The following is a 21,131-nucleotide window of genomic DNA, read 5'->3' as shown; positions in this document are numbered from 1 at the left end:
GAGGTACTTGCCAGACCCCAGCAATCCCCGGTGCCACCCACGTCATTGTAAAGTGCGTGTAACTCCTGAAATGACTCTAATTGGACTTTATCCACATATCGTGAACAAAATAAACAGATTTTTATACTATATCTTAGTGTTGGCGACAGAGTTGTGCAAAAAGGAACGCCCTTCCAAAATGCAGCCTTTAATTTACTCCACCTCCCGGCGTGACGTCATGCGCAGGCCTGACTGGTCAGAGAGCACAGCTGTGCTCTCATCTGGGCCCTCTTCCAACCACCAGTTCCTCCTCCCACTCGCATCAATGCAAGTGACATCTGTCAGGCCATTTTTCTGACAAAAACACACCACCTCCCTACTTTTGGCGTAGCCTAAGGCCTTCGGATCTCCCAGTATGGAGAGTTTCCTCGAGCAAACAGACGTGAATGAACTTTTAGTCACGGGATACCCACGCTATGCACCAGCTGAGCATCATTTCCTCTTATTCCAAGAAGGGGAATAGGGCATGCTAGCAGGTTGTATTGCAGAGTGGAGGGTTGGAATCCAAGATCTGGACTGCAATCTAGTGTTCACAATGCAAGACTTTCGATGAGCTTATGGCCTCAACTTGTTCCTCAGTTTGTAAAACCTGCATTACTGTCCTTGGAGGAGTTCTTGTAAAGACTAAACCAAATAAATTAACGAATAGCTTAAACCTTAAAGCATAATTATAACATGTGAGTCAGGCAATCCAATAAAAAGCCTAAAGCAAACCAAGAAATACTAACAGCCAACATCTACTGTTTACCATGCACCTGGACTTTATGGTTAATCCTCACAATGTTGAAGTAGGAAATGGAATCATCCCCATTTCATGGATAAAGAACCTGAGGCATGACAAAGATTCTTTGCTGGCCGGGTGAGGTGGCTCATGCTTGTAATCCTAACACATTTGGGAGGCCGAGGCGGGCAGATCACCTGAGGTCAGGGGTTCGAGACCAGCCTGGCCAACATGATGAAACCCCATCTCTACTAAAAATACAAAAATTAGCTGGGTGTGGTGGCACGCGCCTGTAATCCCAGCTACTCGGGAGGCTGAGGCAGGAGAATTGCTTGAACCTGGGAGGCGGAGGTTGCAGTGAGCCAATGAGCCGTGATCACGCCACCACACTCCAGCCTAGGCGACAGAGCGAGACTCTGGCTCAAAAAAAAAAAATTCTTTTCTTGTTTGCTTGGCCAAACCTTAGGCTTCTGAATCTTCTCATAGGCCAGTCTGTGCATGTTCTTGTAAAATCCAGTTTTAGTAAAGGAACCCTACTAATTCAATTTAGCTGAAACCCAAATTCTCCAAATCTGATCAGGTTCCTCATCCTGCACCACCCCCCAGGTGATATCTGATCACCCCAGCCTGTCTTCAGCAAGAATCCTGTTAGATCAGTTCAGCCAGAATTCCTCTTACCCCTGATGTTTCCTCCTGGTAATTTTCCATCCACTGACCTCCACACTGCTCCTTGGCTATAAATTCCCATTTGCCCATGCTGTACTTTGGACTTGTGCCCAATCTTTCTCCTCTACTATAAGATCCCATTGCAGTGGTCCCTATACCTATCCTGATGTTCCTAAACAAAGTCATCCTTACAGCAAAAAATTGCACCTCTCCCAGTTACCAAAGCCTCTTCTACTGATGTGCCTGGAGGAGCTATAGTAACTATAAACCCCTGCAAATGTGGAGGAAGTAACTAGAGCCTGGGTCCAGTCATGACTGTCTACTGAATCATCTTAGCCAATGCTCACTGAAGGCTCATGGTGCTCCCAGCACAGAGAGAAGAATTTCACACACCTTAACTCATTTAATCCACTCAATAATTCTATAGAGTAGACAACATCTCCATTTTGCAGATGAGAAAACTGAGGCCAAGAGAGGCTGATATGTGCCCAAGTGGTAGAGAAGGAATTAAAATCCACATAGTCATCCCCAGAGAGGACTTCCTTTTTTATTTTTATGCACACATAGACAAGGGTGACATCTATAGAAAACAATCTGCATCACCCAGAAAGCACGTGGCATCCCAGGTGAACTGCTATGTGAGGTAACTGGCCCAAGGCCTCTAGTCACCCACCCTAACATCCCACCAAAAGACCCTGAGGACTGGGGGGTCAATATATTACATCACACAGTTTGAGAAGCTGTAGGGTGGAAACTTTCTGGCAAGTGAGTATCATTTGTTCTGGGTATATGTCAAATTAGAAAAAAAGGCTGAGAACCACTGTTCTAAAGTAAGCATAAAAAATGGAACCTGGCAATTATCAACACCGTATGAATGGAGGATTAGGGATACATCTGTATTGTGTAAAAAAAGGGAGGGACAATGCCAGGCGCAGTGGCTCACGCCTGTAATCCCAGCACTTTGAGAGGCTGAGGGGGCAGATCACTTGAGGTCAGGAGTTCAAGACCAGCCCGACCAACATGGTGAAACCCCGTCTCTACTAAAAATACAAAAATTAGCCAGGTATGGTGGGGCATGCCTGTAATTCCAGCTACTTGGGAGGCTGAGGCAGAAGAATGGCTTGAACCCAGGAGGCAGAGGTTGCAGTGAGCTGAGATCATGCCACTGCACTCTAGCCTGGGCAACAGTGAGACTGTCTCAAAACAAAAACAAAAACAAAAAACAAAAAACCACCAAAAAACAAAAAACAAAAAAACAAAAAAAAAAAACCACCAAAAAAAAGGAGGAGCCGTGGAGAGGAGTTTGTCACATTTGCTGAAAGTCACCACATGATGGCTATAGAATGTAACAAGCCAGCTGCTGGGCATGGTGGCTCACGCCTGTAATCCTAACACTTTGGGAGGCCGAGGTAAGTGGATCACTTGAGGTCAGGAGTTCGAAACCAGCCTGACCAACGTGGTGAAACCCCGTGTCTACTAAAAATACAAAAATTAGCCAGGTGTGATGGCGCATGCCAGTAATCCCAGCTACTGGGGAGGCTAAGGCAGGTGAATCGCTTGAACCTGGGAGGCAGAGGTTGCAGTGAGATGAGATCACGCCACTGCACTCTAGCCTGGGCGACAGAGAGAGAGACTCCGTCTCAAAAAAAAAAAAGCCAGCAACAGCTTGAGACTTGATTGAGGTTTAGCAAGAAGCACCTTCATGTGAATACAGGTTAACGAGATGTCAGGAAGGAGCACTGGTGCTGCTCTAATCTAATGTTACTCCCTTGCCCAAAGCCCTTCAATACTCCTTACTGTCCTCTGGATAAAGCCCCAACTCCATCCCATGATCCTTGAGGCTCTGCATGGGCTGGCTCCATAGCTTTTCCAGCCTGCCTATACTGTCCACCATGCTGCAGTGGCAGCCACAGCTACAGCTGCAGCCTCCTTCCAGCCTCAGAGCTTTTGCCTGTGTAGTTCCCCTTGCTTAAAATGTTTTTACCCTGCCTCTCCTGCTAAATCTAACTTCTCATGCTGAGCTCCCTCTGTTATCATAGTAAGAGTCCTTTAATTTCTCTTTTAGTCCTTATCACATCTCCAATCCATTCATTATTCCACTGTGTGATTATCAGTCACACAGTGGAATAGACTGGGCTAGACTACAGACTGTCCAAGGACCTGAGAGTTTTCATCTGTCACTGCTGGAGTCTCAGGCCAGCAAAGTACCTTGCATGGAAGATATCTATATCTATCTACCTATATTTCTGCCTGTCCATCTATCTATAGGATGCATGTGTATAATGATTAGAAAGCTGAGAAATGTGATAGAAAAGGAATGTGGGAAGCCTGAATAAACTTTGAAAAGATTAAAAAAAAAAAAAACCTTGGGAAGGTAAGAATAGGGATCAAAGGACCAAGATACTAAATTCAGCCAGGCGCTGTGGCTCACGCCTGTAATCCCAGCACTTTGGGAGGCTGAGGCAGGTGGATTACTTGAGGTCAGGTGTTTGAGACTAGCCTGGCCAATATGGAGAAATCCGTCTCTACTAAAAATATAAAAATTAGCTGGGTGTGGTGGCAGGCACCTGTAATCCCAGCTACTTGAGAGGCTGAGACAGGAGAATTGCTTGAACCCAGGAGGCAGAGGTTGTAGTAAGTTGAGATTGCGCCACTGAACTCCAGCCTGGGCGACAGAGTGAGACTCCCTCTCAAAAAAAAAAAAAAGTGACTATACTTAATATATTCTTGAAAATTCCTGAGAGCATATGTTAAGCATCTTTACCACAATAAAATGATACAAGTACATATGGTAATGCATATGTTAATTAGCTCCCAGTAGCCATTCCACAATGTATAATACTTCAAAACAACATGTACACAATAAATATATACAATTGGGACACTGATTACCATTACCTTTCCAAATATTGCTTTTACTCCACCTTCTGGAACTCCCATTGCATTTATATTGACCCCTCTCATTCTATTCTCTATCTCTTTGAAACTTTCTTGCATTTTCCCATCTCTGTATTTCTTTGAGCTACATCCTGGGTAATTTTTCAGATATGTCTTCACTAATTCTCTCTTTGGCAGTGTCTGCTGCTTAACCCATTCACTACGATTATTATTTCAATTATTGTACTATTTTGAGAAATGAATAGACTAGAGAGGGTTTCCTTTTGCTTCTGCCTGGTGCCTGGGGCATTACCAAGCCAGGCTAATTTAAAGTAACTTTTTGTGCCATCCCCTAACATATACATATAGCAGTATGAATTCTGGCCCGTTTTGAGGGACTGTGAGTTGTGAGATAGTGGTAAAGATTTCTCTGCCCCTTCCCATTCTCAGGCTGAGGCTGAGACAGGCACATATCTCTAACATCTTTCTCTTGAGGAGGGGGCATTCCTCAGAACTGAGGGTGTTCTTCTCCTGGGGTGGTCGCTTTATAGAATGGGGAGGGGCTCTCTAGTCAGACTTCCCACCCGGATCAGGCCCCAGGCTTTGTCTCCTGCCTGTGGTCCATTAAAAGCCAGATCCAGAGCTTCTGAGGATGGCCAATGTCCTCAGGAAATACACAGGGTCCATCCCTGCCTTTCCTTTCTGGATTTGTTTTCTTCCTCTGGGTCTCTGTGGATTTCTCTTTATGCTAGATCAGGAATTTTTTTTTTTTTGAGACGGAGTCTCGCTTTGTCGCCCGGGCTGGAGTGCAGTGGCCAGATCTCAGCTCACTGCAAGCTCCGCCTCCCAGGTTCACGCCATTCTCCTGCCTCAGCCTTCCGAGTAGCTGGGACTATAGGCGCCCGCCACCTCACCCGGCTATTTTTTTGTATTTTTTAGTAGAGACGGGGTTTCACCATGTTAGCCAGGATGGTCTCGATCTCCTGACCTCGTGATCCGCCCGTCTCGGCCTCCCAAAGTGCTGGGATTACAGGCTTGAGCCACCGCGCCCGGCCAGGAATTTATTTTAAAAACTCATTTTCTTGTTCTATTTTCTCAACATTTTACATATTTTGAGCTTACAAAAGCCTTCCCTGGACCTCAGGTCTACTCACTGCCAGAGAAGCTTATCCCTCAATTCATCTGATCCTTTAGACTTTCCACGCCATTTCACTCACTAGGCCCCCAGCCCCATCTCTCACCTACTTCATGCTGCAGCACAGCGTATTTCCTCTATCTCATGGGTCCCCAACCTTTTTGGCACCAGGGACCAGTTTCATGGAAGACAAATTTTCCATTTTTCCACGGATAATAGGGGGTGGGTGGGAATGGTTTCAGGATGAAACTGTTCTACCTTAGCTGATCAGGCATTAGTTAGATTCTCATAAGGAGTGTGCAACCTAGATCCCTGGCATGCTCAGTTCACAATAGGGTTCACGCTCTTATGAGAATCTAATGTGGCTGCTGATCTAACAGGAGGCGGAGCTCAGGTGGTAATGACGCTCACCTCCTGCTATGCGGCCTAGTTCCTAACAGGCCACCAACTGGTACCATGCACGGTCCGGGGGTTTGGAATCCCTTGCTCTAACTGGTCCTAGAGCCAACCAACAGTCATCTCCTCTACTCCCATTTCCCCAGCACTGCTGGAGAAAGAAAGTTGCAGAATCTTCCAGCACTCTTACTCCAAATACTCCAAATTTATGCAAACTGCAACTACATCCTCACTGCTACTTGGCATTCCTTTTTTTTTTTTTTTTTTTGAGCTGGAGTCTCACTCTATCACCCAGGCTGCAGTTCAGAGGTGCAATCTCAGCTCACTGCATTCTCTGCCTCCTAGGTTCAAATGATTCTCCTGCCTCAGCCTCCCGAGTAGCTGGGATTATAGGCAGGCACTACCAGGCCCAGCTAATTTTTTGTATTTTTAGTAGAGACGGGGTTTCACCATGTTGGCTAGGCTGGCCTCAAACTCCTTGGCCTCCCAAAGTGCTAGGATTACAAGCCTGGGCCACCACGCCCAGTTGGCATTCCTTTTTTTGTTTGTTTGTTTTTTGAGATGGAGTCTCGGTCTGTCACCCAGGCTTGAGTGCAATGGTATGATCTCGGCTCACTGCAACCTTTGCCTCCTGGGTTCAAGCGATTCTCCTGCTCCAGCCTCCTGAGTAGCTGGGATTACAGATGCACGCCACCATGCCTAAGTTTTGTATTTTTAGTAGATAGTAGAGACGGGTTTTTTCCATGTTGGCCAGGCTGGTCTTGAACTCCTGACCTCAAGTGATCTGCCAGCCTCGGCCTGATCACTTGATCAGGGCCACCACGCCCGGCCGGCATTCCTTTTATACATACTGGTTTTTTTTTTCAATTTCTTCTACCCAGCTGTTTCAAACATTCTCCACAATTGAGTGGTTCTCCGTGACAGCGGAGCCACTCCCAAAGGAAAATTTTGAAATTCTGTGGGGATGTTTTTGTTTCCCTGTGTAGTCATGCCAAACATTTACATATTAAAATATGGTACTGTAGGGCAGGGCGCGGTGGCTTACGCCTGTATTCCCAGCACCTTGGGAGGCTGAGGTGGGCGGTACATACGGTCAGGAGTTCAAGACCAGCCTGGCCAATATGGTGAAACCATAAAAAAAAATAATAAATATAAAAAATTAGCCAGATGTGGTGGTGCACACCTGTAGTTCCAGCTACTCAGGACGCCGAGGCAGAAATATCACTTGAACCCGGGAGGCAAAGGTTGCAGTGAGCCAAGATCGTTCCACTGCACTCCAGCCTGGGTGACAGAATGAGACTCTGTCTCAAAAACAAATAAATAAATAAATGTATTGTAACTTATTTTATTTTTCTCTCTCCTTTATATTTGTGTTGTTTTGTTTTTAAGACAGGGTCTTGCTCTGTAACCCAGGCTGGATGGAGTGCAGTCACGCAATTTCAGCTCACTGCAGCCTCAACCTCTTGGGCTCTGGTGATCCTCCACCTCACCCTCCTGAGTAGCTGGGACCACAGGCATGCATCACCACGCCCAGCTAATTTTTTCTTTTCTTTTCTTTTCTTTTGTACAGTTGGGGTTAAGCCATGTTGCCCAGCTTGGTCTCGAACTTCTGGGCTCAGGCAATCCTCATGCCTTGGCCTCCCAAAGTCCTGGGATTATAGACGTGTGCCACCCCACACGGCTTCTCTCCCTCATATTATAGTTAGGACATATTATCTGTGGGGTAACTATATGTAGTTTGTATTTTCTACGAATATCTCAGGGTAGTAAGTGGAATGTTTACTAGTTGTTATAAAAGGAAACCCTGGGCCAGGCACGGTGTCTCCCACCTGTAATCCTGGCACTTTGGGAGGCCAAGGCAGGCAGAATGCCTGAGATCAGGAGTTTGAGACCAGTCTGGCCAACATGGTGAAAACCTGTCTTTACTAAAAATACAAAAAATTTAGCTGGGCATGCGCCTATAATCCCAGCTACTCAGGAGGCAGACGCAGGGGAATTGTTTGAACCAGGGAGGTGGAGGCTGCAGTGAGCCCAGATCGCACCACTGCACTCCAGCCTGAGTAACAGAGCTAGACTCTGTCTCAAAAAAAAAAAAAAAAAAAAAAGGACACACTTGATTTGACAGAATTGAGAACCAAAAACTAACCCTATTGCACCCACATCCTTTTCACAGGAGTGAGAATAACTTCTTTATGATGAAAGTCCGGCCAGGCACGGTGGCTCACACCTGTAATCCTAGCACTATGGGAGGCCAAGGCGGGCAGATCACGTGAGGTCAGGAGTTCAAGACCAGCCTGGCCAACGTGGCAAAACCCCGTCTCCACTAAAAATACAAAAATTAGCTGGGCATGGTGGCTCAGGCATGTAATCCCAGCTACTTGAGAGGCAGAAGCACAAGAATCGCTTGAACCTGGGAGGCGGAGGTTTCAGTGAGCTGAGATTGTGCCACTACACTCCAGCCTGGGTGACAGAGGAAGACTCCATCTCAAAAAATAAAAGGAAACACTAAGAAGAAAACATAGGTGTAAATCTTCCTGACCTCCAATTAGGGAATGATTTCTTACATATGACATCAAAAGCACAAGTATAGTATGTCAATCATCCTTCAATAAAGTGGTTAAAAAAAAAAAGATTTCTCTTCAGTGAGGCCTTTGGGGAAAAAAAGGCAGGTAGGCTGGGTGTGGCGGCTCACACCTGTAATCCCAGCACTGTGGGAGGCAGAGGTGGGCGCATCACTTGAAGCCAGGAGTTCGAGACAAGCCTGGCCAACATGACGAAACCCCATCTCTACAAAAAGCACAAAAATTAGCTGGGCATGGTAGTGCATGCCTATAATCCCAGCTTCTCAGGTGGCTGAGGCATGAGAATCACTTGAGCCTGGGAGGCAGAAGTTGCAGTGAGCTGACATTGTGCCACTGCACTCCAGCGTGGGTGACAGAGGGAAACTATCTCAAAAAAAAAAAAAAGATGCAAATAGCCAATAAGCACATGAAAATATGCTCAATAGCCTTAGCCATCAGGATAATGCAAATCAAAATCACCATGAAATACCACTTCACCCTCACTATGATTGCTAGAATCAAAATGACAAGTATCGCCAGGCGCGGTGGCTCACGCCTGTAATCCCAGCACTTTGGGAGGCTGAGGCGGGCGGATCACGAGGTCAGGAGATCGAGACCATCCTGGCTAACCCAGTGAAACCCCGTCTCTACTAAAAATACAAAAAATTAGCCGGGCGTGGTGGTGCGTGCCTGTAGTCCCAGCTACTCAGAGGCTGAGGCAGGAGAATGGTGTGAACCCAGGAGGTGGAGCTTCCAGTGAGCCGAGATGGTGCCACTGCACTTCAGCCTGGGTGACAAAGCAAGACTCCGTCTCCAAAAAAAAAAAACACAAAATGACAAGTATCTGTATGCGCGGGCAAACTAGTTGATTTTCCCGAAAAAGGCTAAAACTACAAAGAAGATTGTGCCAAGCCTTGAGTGTGCTGAGTCCAACTGCAGAACAAAGAGAATGCTGGGTATTAAGAGATGTAAGCATTTTGAAGTGGGAGGAGATGAGAAGAGAAAGGGCCAAATGATATCCAGTTCTAAGTGTCATCGTTTGTTTTATAATGAAGACAATAAAATATTGAGGTTATGTTCACATAAAAAAAAGTCTCCAGACAATCTCTGGCTCTTTCCAAAAATCAAACTATCTTTTAAATGGGTAAATTGTATGGTATAATATTAATAGATGGCTTCCCCATCTCCCTTCCCCAGACAGACTCCCGATTATGACAAGGACTATGTTCCAAGGGTATCTGCATTCCCCTCACTCAGAATAAGCTTTATCCACAATAAGTACCCCATTATATATTGGCTGAATTGAATGAACTGGAAATCAAACTCAGGAAGCATTTCCAAAAGGATTTCCTTTAAACATGTTTTTAATTTTTAGAGACAGGGTCTTGTTCTGTCACCTGGGCCTCCAAAAGTACCGGGATTACAATACAAGCACAAGCCACTGACCCTGGACTTTTTGCATTTTTAAATTGATAGATCACAGTAATATGTAACCTCTTCCCTTTTTAAAACTACTATGGGCCGTGGCTCACACATGTAATCCCAGCACACTGGGAGGCTGAGGTTAATGGATCACCTGAAGTCACGAGTTTGAGACCAGCCTGACCAACACAGTGAAACCCCATCTCTACTGAAATACAAAAATTAGTCGACTAGGAGCAGTGGCTCATGCCTGTGATCTCAGCACTTTGGGAGGCCAACGAGGGCAGATCATCTGAGGTCAGGAGTTCAAGCCTAGTCTGGCCAAAATGGTGAAACCCCATCTCTACTAAAAATATAAAAATTAGCCAGGCGTGGGGGCAGGTGCCTGTAATCCCAGTTACTCAGGAGGCTGAGGCAGGAGAATCACTTGAACCCAGCGGGCGGAGGTTGCAGTGAGCCAAGATCACAGCATTGCACTCCAGCTTGGATAACAAGAGAGAAACTCCATCTTAAAGAAAAAAAAAAAAAAAGCCAGGCTTGGTGGCAGGCATCTGTAATCTCAGCTACTCAGGAGGCTGAGGCAAGAGAATCACTTGAACCTGGGAAGCAGAGGTTGCAGTGAGCCAAGATCGTGCCATTGCACTACAGACTGAGCAACAAGAGCAAAACTCCATCTCAAAAAAACAAAAAAACCAGCCGGGCGCGGTGGCTCAAGCCTGTAATCCCAGCACTTTGGGAGGCCGAGACGGGCGGATCACGAGGTCAGGAGATCGAGACCACCCTGGCTAACACAGTGAAACCCTGTCTCTACTAAAAACTACAAAAAGCTAGCCGGGCGAGGTGGCGGGTGCCTGTAGTCCCAGCTACTCGGGAGGCTGAGGTGAGAGAATGGCGTAAACCCGGGAGGCGGAGCTTGCAGTGAGCTGAGATCTGGCCACTGCACTCCAGCCTGGGCCACAGAGCGAGACTCTGTCTCAAAACAAACAAACAAACAAACGAACAAAAAAAACCACTACTATGTCAGAACCTAAAGCTGATCCATTCAAAACAGTCATTTTAGAATGCAGTAAATGAATTTCAATTCTAAAGTCATTGTTAAGAGCAGGTTAAAATCCTTTAGGGGCCAGGTATGGTACTCATGCTTGTAATCCCAGCACCTTGAGAGGCCGAGGTGGGAGGATCACTTGAGGCCAACAGTTCAGACCAGCCTGGGCAACATAGCAAGACCCTATCGCTACAAAAAGTTTTTTTTTTTAATTAGCCAGCTGACCATGTGCGGTGGCTCACACCTGTAATCCCAGTACTTTGGGAGGATGAGGCAGGTGGATCACCCGAGGCCAAGAGTTCAAGACCAGGCTGGCCAACATGGCGAAACCCTGTCTCTACTAAAAAATACAAAAAAGTAGCCAGGCATTGTGGTGGGCACCTGTAATCCCAGCTACTCAGGAGGCTGAGGCAGGAAAATTGCTTGAACTCAGGAGGTAGAGGCTGCTGTGAGCTGAGATCAAACCATTGCACTCCAGCCTGGGCAACAAGAGGGAAACTCCGTCTCAAAAAAATAAAAATAAAAAAATAGCCAGCCATGGTGGCACGTGCCTGCATAGCTACTTGGAAGGCTGAGATAGAAGGACTGTTTGAGTCCAGGAGGTCAACGCTGCTTTGAGCCATGATCGAGCACTACTATACTCCAGTCTGGGAGACAAGAGCAAGACCCTATCTCTAAAACTAAAAAAGCTTACAGGAAATCCTTCCTGAGTTTGATTTCCAGTTCATTTGACTCAGCCAACATATATGTGGTACTCACTGTGTACAAAGTTTATGCTGGATTAAGGGAACACAGACAAGAGAAAACACCAAGGAAGCCTGTTACTATCACAGACTAAACAGTAGTACAGCTTCTCACTTCCATGGAAATTTAAAGACACAGTTCACAAGAAACAAGCAAGGAGAAGCCACAATCGGCCACTTGACAATCACACTGGCTACTTCCCATTTGACAAAGAATAACACAGGGGAAAGCATGAACACAGTCGCCCACTATCACAAATTAGGCAGTTGAGTCTCCCCACATTTGGGGAAATCACAGGGGCCAGCAAACAGAATGCAATGAGTAAAACTCGCCCTGGGAAAACCACTTTTGTGGTCAGGGTATCTTCCTTGATGGGTAAGTGGAAGGCATGGTTGTTGCCTGACATTTCACCCTCAGATTCAAAACATTCTTCACATAGGGTCACTCTCCTTGCATAAGTTCTAGTCTGCCACTTAGAAGATAAAGACTTTTCCAAAGTTTAAAAGCCAGAAATGGCTGGGCACAGTGGCTCACGGCTGTAATCCCAGCACTTTGGGAGGCTGAAACGGGCAGATCACAAGGTCAGGAGTGATCTGAGACTAGCCTGGCCAATATGGTGAAACCTCATCTCTACCAAAAATGCAAAAATTAGCCTGGTGTGGTGGCGGTACCTGTAAGGCCAGCTACTCAGGAAGCTAAGGCAGAAGAACTGCTTCAACCTGGTAGGCAGAGCTTGCGTGAGCAGATATCGCGCCATTGCACTCCAGTCTGGGCGACAGAGTGAGACTCCAACTCAAGGAAAAAAAAAAAAAAAAAAGGAAGTTTTCAGATGTGATTGATTTAAGATGAAAAGCTTATCCAGATGGGCCTAATGTAATCACAGGGTCCTTAACAGAAGGACAATGGAAGACAGTGTAGCGATTCCTCAAGGATCTAGAACTAGAAATACGATTTGACCCAGTAATCCCATTATTGGGTATATACCCATAGGATTATAAATCATGCTACTTTAAAGACACATGCACACATATGTTTATTGTGGCACTATTCACAATAGGAAAGACTTGGAACCAACCCAAATGTCCATCAACGATAGACTGGATAAGAAAATGTGGCACATATACAACATGGAATACTATGCAGCCATAAAAAAAGGATGAGTTCATGTCCTTTGTAGGGACGTGGATGAAACCGGAAACCATAATTCTGGGCAAACCATCGCAAGGACAGAAAACCAAACACTGCATGTTCTGATAGGTGGGAACAGAACAATGAGAACACTGGACACAGGGCGGGGAACATTACACACTGGGGCCTGTCATGGGGTGGGGGAATGGGGGAGGGATAGCATTAGGAGAAATACTTAACGTAAATGACGAATTAATGGGTGCAGCAAATCAACATGGCACATGTATACATATGCAACAAACCAGCACATTGTGCACATATACCCTAGAACTTAAAGTATAATAATAATAATAATAAAAAGAGAAGGACACTGCAGCCGGGCGCCGTGGCTCACACCTGTAATCCCAGCACTTTGAGAGGCTGAGGCAGGTAAATCACCTGAGGTTAGGAGTGTGAGACCAGCCTGGCCAACATGGTGAAACCCCATCTCTACTAAAAATACAAAAATTCACCGGGCGTGGTGGCGCATGCCTGTAATCCCCGCTACTCAGGAGGCTGAGGCAGGAGAATCCCTTGAACCCTTGAGGCTGAGGTTGCTGTGAGCTGAGATCGCACCATTGCAAGCCTGGGCAACGAGAGCAAAACTCGGTCTCCAAGAAAAAAAAAAAAAAAAGCAGAAGGACTCTGGAGGTTCACAAAAATACATAAAGACAGAAGAAAAGTCAAAAGATGCTAAGTTGTTAGCTTTGAAAAGGAAAAGGCTACAAACAACAAAAATGTGAGGGTAACACTCCCTGAGGATTACAAACAAGGAAAATATGAAGGTAACACTCCCTTAAGAGCCTCTGGACTGGATACTTCAGGAAAAAAAAATGACAGTTCAGACGTCAATCTCTAGGTACTCCCGTTCTTCAACAAACAAGCCAGAACAGGGAAGAGTACAAACACAAACAGCAGTCCTTGCCACTACAAATTAGATACACAAAGCACCCATCCTGAGAAAACCACTTTCATAATTATGATAGTTGCCCTGCCAAGTAAACATAAGTCCCCCATCCTGCCTGGGAGCTAACCCTTAGATTCAAACCACTCTAGGATAGGGTCATTTTTCTCATGTGCTCTTCAGATCCCCTAATTTCTGAAATAAAGATTTTTTGCAAATTACAATAATCCAGCAGCTATATTTTTAATAATCGGCTATTCAAAATCTTAGGAAATATAAGCATAGGGTACAAATAGCCAGCAGTCACTGCGCTTATCTACATACTCCACACCCCTTTTGATGATCTTATTCAGCATGTCCTTTCCTAGTATGCTTGGTGACACTACTGACATAAAACTCAAAAACGCTCTACAGATTAAAAGGCAAATAACGTAAACTAGCTCCTGCCTTTAAGGGTTTGGCGCTAATGAAGTCACTATGGTGTCTTTCTTCTTTCTTTTCCTCCGCAGAGACAAAGTCTTGCTTTGTTGCCCAGGCTGGGGTGCAGTAATTATCGAACTTCTGGCCTCAGGGGATCCTCCTGCTTCAGCCTTCCCCAGCAGCTGTGAAAACAGGCGTGCACTGGTTTCTTGCACAGTTAAACAAGTTGCTATGCACGTAACCTGAATGAGTAAGTTTGAAAACATGAAATTTGGTAAAATTATTTCTGAAAATCCAGTCTACATATCTGAAAATCCAATCTCTTTTTTTTTTTTTTTTTTTTTTGAGACGGAGTCTTGCTCTGTCGCCCAGGCTGGAGTGCAGTGGCCAGATCTCAGCTCACTGCAAGCTCCGCCTCCCGGGTTCACGCCATTCTCCTGCCTCAGCCTCCTGAGTAGCTGAGACTACAGGCGCCCGCCACCACGCCCGGCTAGTTTTTTGTATTTTTTAGTAGAGACGGGGTTTCACCGTGTTAGCCAGGATGGTCTCGATCTCCTGACCTCATGATTCGCCCGTCTCGGCCTCCCAAAGTGCTGGGATTACAGGCTTGAGCCACCGCGCCCGGCCTGAAAAATCCAATCTCTGTATAGGTTACCTACCAGTCCAAAGTGTCATGCTTACGTACAAAATGCTGTCTTTCAAACATGCAGCAAATGATCAATCTTACTTGAAAGATCAATTGCACAAACACTAATTCTAATTTTGAATGAAGCAGGCTGGAAGCTGTGGCTCCTGCCTGTAATCCCAGCACTTTGGGAGGCTGATGCCGGCAGATCACTTGAGGTCAGAAATTCGAGACCAGCCTGGCCAACATGGTAAAACCCTATCTCTAATAAAAATACAAAAGTCAGCCGGGAGTGATGGCAGGCACCTGTAATCCCAGCTACTCAGGAGGCAGGAGAATCTCTTGAACCTAGGAGGTGGAGGTTGCAGTGAGCCGAGATCACGCCACTGCACTCTAGCCTGGGCGACAGAGCGAGACTCCGTCTCAAAAAAACCCCACAAAAACCAAAAAAAAAAAAAAACCAAATTAGAATTGGAGTTTCAGAGTTAACAGTGTTCTTCAATTGTCTTTCCAAGATCACACTAGAATCACCCTAAATTCCCACATCTTTTATCTTACAGAAGGACTCTTCTGGTATCTTCTCCTCTGCCAAAATAAATTAGCCAGAGTTTATAACTTTTTTTCCTTGTCTCTGACTTCAAGCTCACAGTTTTCCATCTTTACAACAGGAAGAAATAATGCTGTTTTAAAAGATCTTGGGCTGGGCACAGTGGCTCACACCTGTAATCCTAGCACTTTGGGAGGCTGAGGTGGGTGGATCACCTGAGGTCAGGAGTTCAAGACCAGCCTAGCCAACATGGCGAAACCCTCTACTAAAAATAAAAAAAATTAGCCAGGCATGGTGGTGGGCGCCTGTAATCCCAGGTACTCAGGAGGCTGAGACAGGAGAATTGCTTGAACCCAGGAGGCAGAGGCTGCACTGAACCGAGATCGTGCCATTGAACTCCAGCCTGAGCAACAAGAAACTCTGTCTCTAATGATAAATAAATAAAAATCTTGCTAAACAAGCAACAACTGAGAACATAGAGGTATCTTAGATGGGGAGAAAAATAATATTGGGACAAGGAGGTAGGGGATTCTATGATGCAAGCAGACACGTGTTCTCAAGTCTTATGTTCTGACAGTCTATCAGTTTTATTTTTATATACTTTTCAAAGAAGTATTATGTAATATATATATATATGTACACACATATGTATATGTATGCTCTATTAATTATCAACATTTTGTTTTGTGAAATAAAACACACTTTGAAATCTGGTTGGAGGGCTGGTCGTGGTGGCTCACACCTGTAATCCCAGTACTGTGGGAGGCCAAGGCAGGTGGATCATTTGAGGACAGGAGTTCAAGACTAGCCTGGCAAACATGGTGAAACCCTGTCTCTACTAAAAATACAAAAATATCTGGTGGTGCGCGTCTGTCATCCCAGCTACTCAGGAGGCTGAGGCAAGAGAATCGCTTGAACCTGGGAGGCAGAGGTTACAGTGAGCTAAGATCATGCCATTGCACTCCAGCCTGGCTGACAGCGGGAAACTCTTGTCTCAAACAGAAAAGCAAAAAGAAATCTGGTGGAACAACTCATGTAAGGGAAAAGGTGATGTATGTGAACTATACTGCTATTACCACCAAACAGTTCTTACAACTAAAATGCCAGTTTCAGAAGATTTGTGACTAGCAGTGCCTTCTTCAGGCTAGAATGCAGTGGCACCATCACAGCTTACTGCAGCCTTGATCCCCAGGGGTCAAGCGATCCTCCCACCTGAGCCTCCTGAGTAGCTTGGACTGCAGACACACACTACCATGTCTGGCTAATTTTTGTACTTTTTGTAGAGAGGGAGTTTCACCATGTTGCCCAGGCTGGGCTCAAACTCCTGGGCTCAAGCAGTCGACCCGTCTCTGCCTCCCAAACAGGTGGGATGAGAGGCATGGAACTACCATGCCCAGGCCACGGAGTCTTTCTTTCTTTCCTTTTTTTTGAGACAGAGTCTTGCTGTGTTGTCTGTAGAGTACAGTGGTGCCATCTTGGCTCACTGCAACATCTGCCTCCCGGGTTCAAACGGTTCTCCTGCCTCAGCCTCCTGAGTAGCTGGGATTACAAGTATGTGCCACGATGCCCAGCTAGTTTTTGTATTTTTGGTAGAGACGGGTTTTTGCCATGTTGGCGAGGCTGGTCTTGAACTCCTGACCTCAAATGATCCACCTGCCTCAGCCTCCCAAAGTACTGGGATTACAGGTGTGAGCCACTGTGACCACTCCTCCAACCAGATTTCAAAGTGTGTTTTATTTCACAAAACAAAATGTTGATAATTCATAGGCCCACCTCAGCCTCCCAAAGTGCCGGGATTACAGGCGTGAGCCACCATGCCCGGCTGCCCAGCCTACAGAGTCTTAAGTGGCCCGTGAATCCTCACAAGTCCCAGTTTCAATATTTCACAAAAATTTCACTGTTACTGGCCTAGTTATCAAAATATCTGTTCAGGGGAGTCAGCCTTAGGCAAAAAGATGTCTTTCCTCCACTGTCTTGTAACTCTAAGCAAGTTACAAAAAATGCTACTATTATAATCCTCATGGAGGCCCTGCATACCATAATACCCTTTGAGAAGAGCCACGTTTCTTTGATTAGAAAAAAATGAGGAGCCGGGTGTGGTAGCTCACACCTATAATCCCAGCACTTTCAGAGGCCAAGTTTGCAGCGTGCCGAGATCGCACCATTGCACTCCAGCCTGGGCAACAGGGCGAGACTCCGTCTCAAAAAAAAAGAAAAAAAAAAGACAAAAATGAGGAAAGGCTGAGCACGGTGGCTCACGCCTGTAATCCCAGCACTTTGGGAGGCTGAGGCAGCTGGATCACTTGAGGTCAGGAGTTCAAGACCAGCCTGGACAACATAGCAAAACCCCATCTCCACTAAAGATATAAAAATTAGCCAGGTATGGTGGCACATGTCTGTAATCCCAGCTACTAGGGATGCTGAGGCAGGAAAATTGCTTGAACCTGGGAGGTGGAGGTTGCAGTAAGCTGAGATCATGCCATTGCACTCCAGCTTGAATGACAAAGCAAGACTCCGTCTCAAAAAAAAAAAAAAAAAAAAAAGAGGAAATATGTTAAATACTAATATAAGTAAACATATAAAATCTTTATAAACTGAATCTAGTAGATTATTAAGAGACACAATTGGCCAGGCGTGATGGTTTATGCCTCTAATCCCAGCACTTTGGGAGGCTGAGGCAGGTGGATAACCTGAGGTCAGGAGTTCGAGACCAGCCTGGTCAACATGGTGAAACCCTGTCTCTACTAAAAATACAAAAATTAGCCAGGCATAGTGGCTTATGCCTATAATCCCAGCTATTCAGGAGGCTGAGGCAGGAGAATTGCTTAAACCTGGAAGGCAGAGGTTGCAGTGAGCTGAGATTGTGCCACTGCACTCCAGCCTGGGCAACAGAGCAAGACTCTGGCTCAAAAAAAAAAGAGACACTTGGCCAGGTGAAGTGGCTCCCACCTGTAATCCCAGCACTTTGGGAAGCCAAAGCAGGCGAATCATGAGGTCAAGAGATTGAGACTATCCTGGCCAACATGGTGAAACCCCATCTCTACTAAAAATACAAAAATTAGTTGTATGTGGTGGCGCATCCCTGTCATCCCAGCTACTCAGGAGGCTGAGGCAGGAGAACTGCTTGAAGCCGGGAGGTGGAGGCTGCAGTGAGCCGAGATGGCGCCACTGCACTCCAGCCTGGTGACAGAGCAAGACTCTGTCTCAAGAAAAAAAAAAAAAAAAAAATTAAATAAATGAGACACAATTACTCAAGAGGTTTTATTCCAGGACTATAGGACCTACATATATAAAAGTATATGATAAGGGTAGCATTTCATATAGATAGGGAAGGAACTGATTATTTCAAAGACTGCTCCGAAAATTAGGTCACAACTGGAAAGAAAAAAAAAAAAACGCTTCTGCCGGGCATGGTGGCTCACATGACCCTATAATCCCAGCACCTTGGGAGGCCAAGGCGGGTGGATCACCTGAGGTCAGGAGCATGAGACCAGCCTGACCAATATGATGAAACCCCGTCTCTACTAAAAATACAAAAATTACCTAGGTGTGGTGGTGGGTGCCTGTAATCCCAGCTACCCAGGAGGCTGATACAGGAGAATCGCTTGAACACGGGAGGTTGGAGTGAACTGAGATCACACCATTGCACTCCAGCGTGGGCAACAAAAGCGAAACTCGGTCTAAAAAAAAAAAAAAAAATTGCTTCCATATTAGCCAGGCATGGTGACACAGGCCTGGAATCCCAGCTACTTTGGAGGCTGAGGCAGGAGAATCACTTGAACCAGAGAGGCAATGGTGGCAGTGAGCAGAGATCGTGCCACTGCACTCAAGCCTGGGCAACAGAGTGAGACCCTGTCTCAAAAATAAATAAATAAAAAGTTTCCTTCCTCCTACCATTTATTTTTTTTTTAATCATATAGATTAATAGGGAGGCAGAGGTGAGCAGATCACCTGAGGTCAAGAGTTCGAGATCAGCCTGGCCAATATGGCGAAACCCTGTCTCTACTAAAAACACAAAAATAAGCTGGGTGTGGTGTCTCATGCCCAAAATCTCAGCTACTCAAGAGGCTATGGCATGAGAATTGCTTGAACCCTCAAGACAGAGGTTGCAGCAAGCAGAAATCATGCCTAGGTGACAAAGCAAAACTCAGTCTAAAAAAAAAATCATATAAATTAAAATATTCAAACATTGAAGGAATAGGTCATTAGAAAATAAAATTAAAAATTAAAAAAGATTCACATGTAGATCTAAACCATATGTAGAAATAATACAAATGAAAAATCCATTTATAATTTTGTATAGACCTTCTAAACATGTTACCAAAGTCAGAATACAAAACTTGAATACTTTATATTTGGCCTAGTTTTGAAGGACCTGTTTTGAAGCACTTTGGGAGGCCGAGGTGGGTGGATCACTTGAGATCAGGAGTTCAAGACCAGACTAGCCAACATGGCAAAACCATGTCTCTACTAAAAATACAAAAATTAGCCAGGTGTGGTGGCAGGCACCTGTAATCCCAGCTACTTGGGAGGCTGAGGCAAGAGAATCGCTTGAGCCTGGGAGGCGGAGATTGCAGTGAGCCAAGATTGCACCACTGCACTCCAGCCTGGGCAACAGAGCAAGATTCTGTGTCAAAAAAAAAAAAAAAAGGAATTTCAGATTTGACAGATAAATAGTAGTTAATTAGGTGAAGGAGGGAGAGATAATATTATAGACATTTGCAAACACTGTTGAAGGATGAGGCCTAGCACACACAAGGAACTAAGAAAAGGGCAAAGTAGCAGGAGTATAGGAAGCAAATGGGAGAGAGGAAAACGAAGAAGCTAAACAGGAAAAACAGGGGCCAAAACATGCAAGGCTTTTTTTAAGCCTTATTAGGAAATTTGGTCTTTATCCTAAGAGCAAAATAAGATGGGGTGCAGTGCCTCATGCCTGTAATCCCAGCACTTTGGGAGGCTGGGTGGATCACCTGAGGTCAGGAGTTCGAGATCAGGCTGACCAACATGGGGAAACACCGTTTCTACTAAAAAAAATACAAAAATTAGCTGGGTGTGGTGGTGTGCACCTGTAATCCCAGCTACTCAGTAGGCTGAGGCAAGACAATCACTTGAACCTGGGAGGTCGAGGTTGCAGTGAGCTGAGATCACACCACTGCACTCCAGCCTGGGCGACAGGGTGAGACTCCGTCTCAAAAAAAAAAAAGAGCAAAATAAGGAGTGACGTAACTGAAACGTACTGTAAAAAGATCATGCCAGGAGGACCATGGTGTCTCGCACCTGTAATCCCAGAACTTTGGGCGGCTGAGGCAAGAGGATGACTTGTAAAACCAGTCTGGGCAATACCTTGTCTTTACAAAAATTTTTAAAAATTAGCTAGGCACAGTGGCATGTGCCTGTTAGTCTCAGCTTCTTAGGAGGCAAAGGCAGAAGTACCTCTTCCTTGAGCCCAGGAGTTAAAGGTTGCAGTGAGATATGAGCATGCCACTGCACTCCATGACTGGAGTGCAGTGAACATGCAGAGTGAAAGGGAAGGAGGTGTCAAGGATGATTCTAGGTTTATGGTTTATGCAGATGGAAGGATGGATATGTGGTTCATGGAGGCAGGAAATGCAGGAAAAGGGCAAGGTTCTGGGAGTGGGGTGATGAGTTAGATTTAAGATAGGCTGAGTTGGAGGAGACTTTGAATTGTCCAGTAGGCAATTAGATATTTGTATCTGGAGGGCAGAGGGTCAGGGCTAGAAATACAAATTTGAGAGTCACTGCCATGCCCAGGTTATGGAGGATGTGCTTGCAAAAGAAACAGAAAAGCCCAACATGTAGAAAGGAAATCAGAAGTGTGGCATTACAAAAACCAAGTAAGAA

The 21,131-nt window shown here is 45.5% G+C and overlaps 1 non-coding gene across 1 annotated transcript; it reads right to left on the bottom strand.

Moving 5' to 3' along the window:
• Nucleotides 1-11,826: 11,826 nt before the first annotated feature.
• LOC111537745 lies at nt 11,827-11,989 on the bottom strand. Its single transcript, XR_002730106.1, has one exon. It is a non-coding gene; the product is annotated as a U1 spliceosomal RNA (small nuclear RNA).
• Nucleotides 11,990-21,131: the final 9,142 nt, after the last annotated feature.

Source organism: Piliocolobus tephrosceles, chromosome 16 (genome assembly GCF_002776525.5).
Source record: "Piliocolobus tephrosceles isolate RC106 chromosome 16, ASM277652v3, whole genome shotgun sequence".
In the NCBI taxonomy this organism is placed as follows: domain Eukaryota; kingdom Metazoa; phylum Chordata; class Mammalia; order Primates; family Cercopithecidae; genus Piliocolobus; species Piliocolobus tephrosceles.
This window is presented reverse-complemented; position numbering and strand designations above follow the sequence as displayed.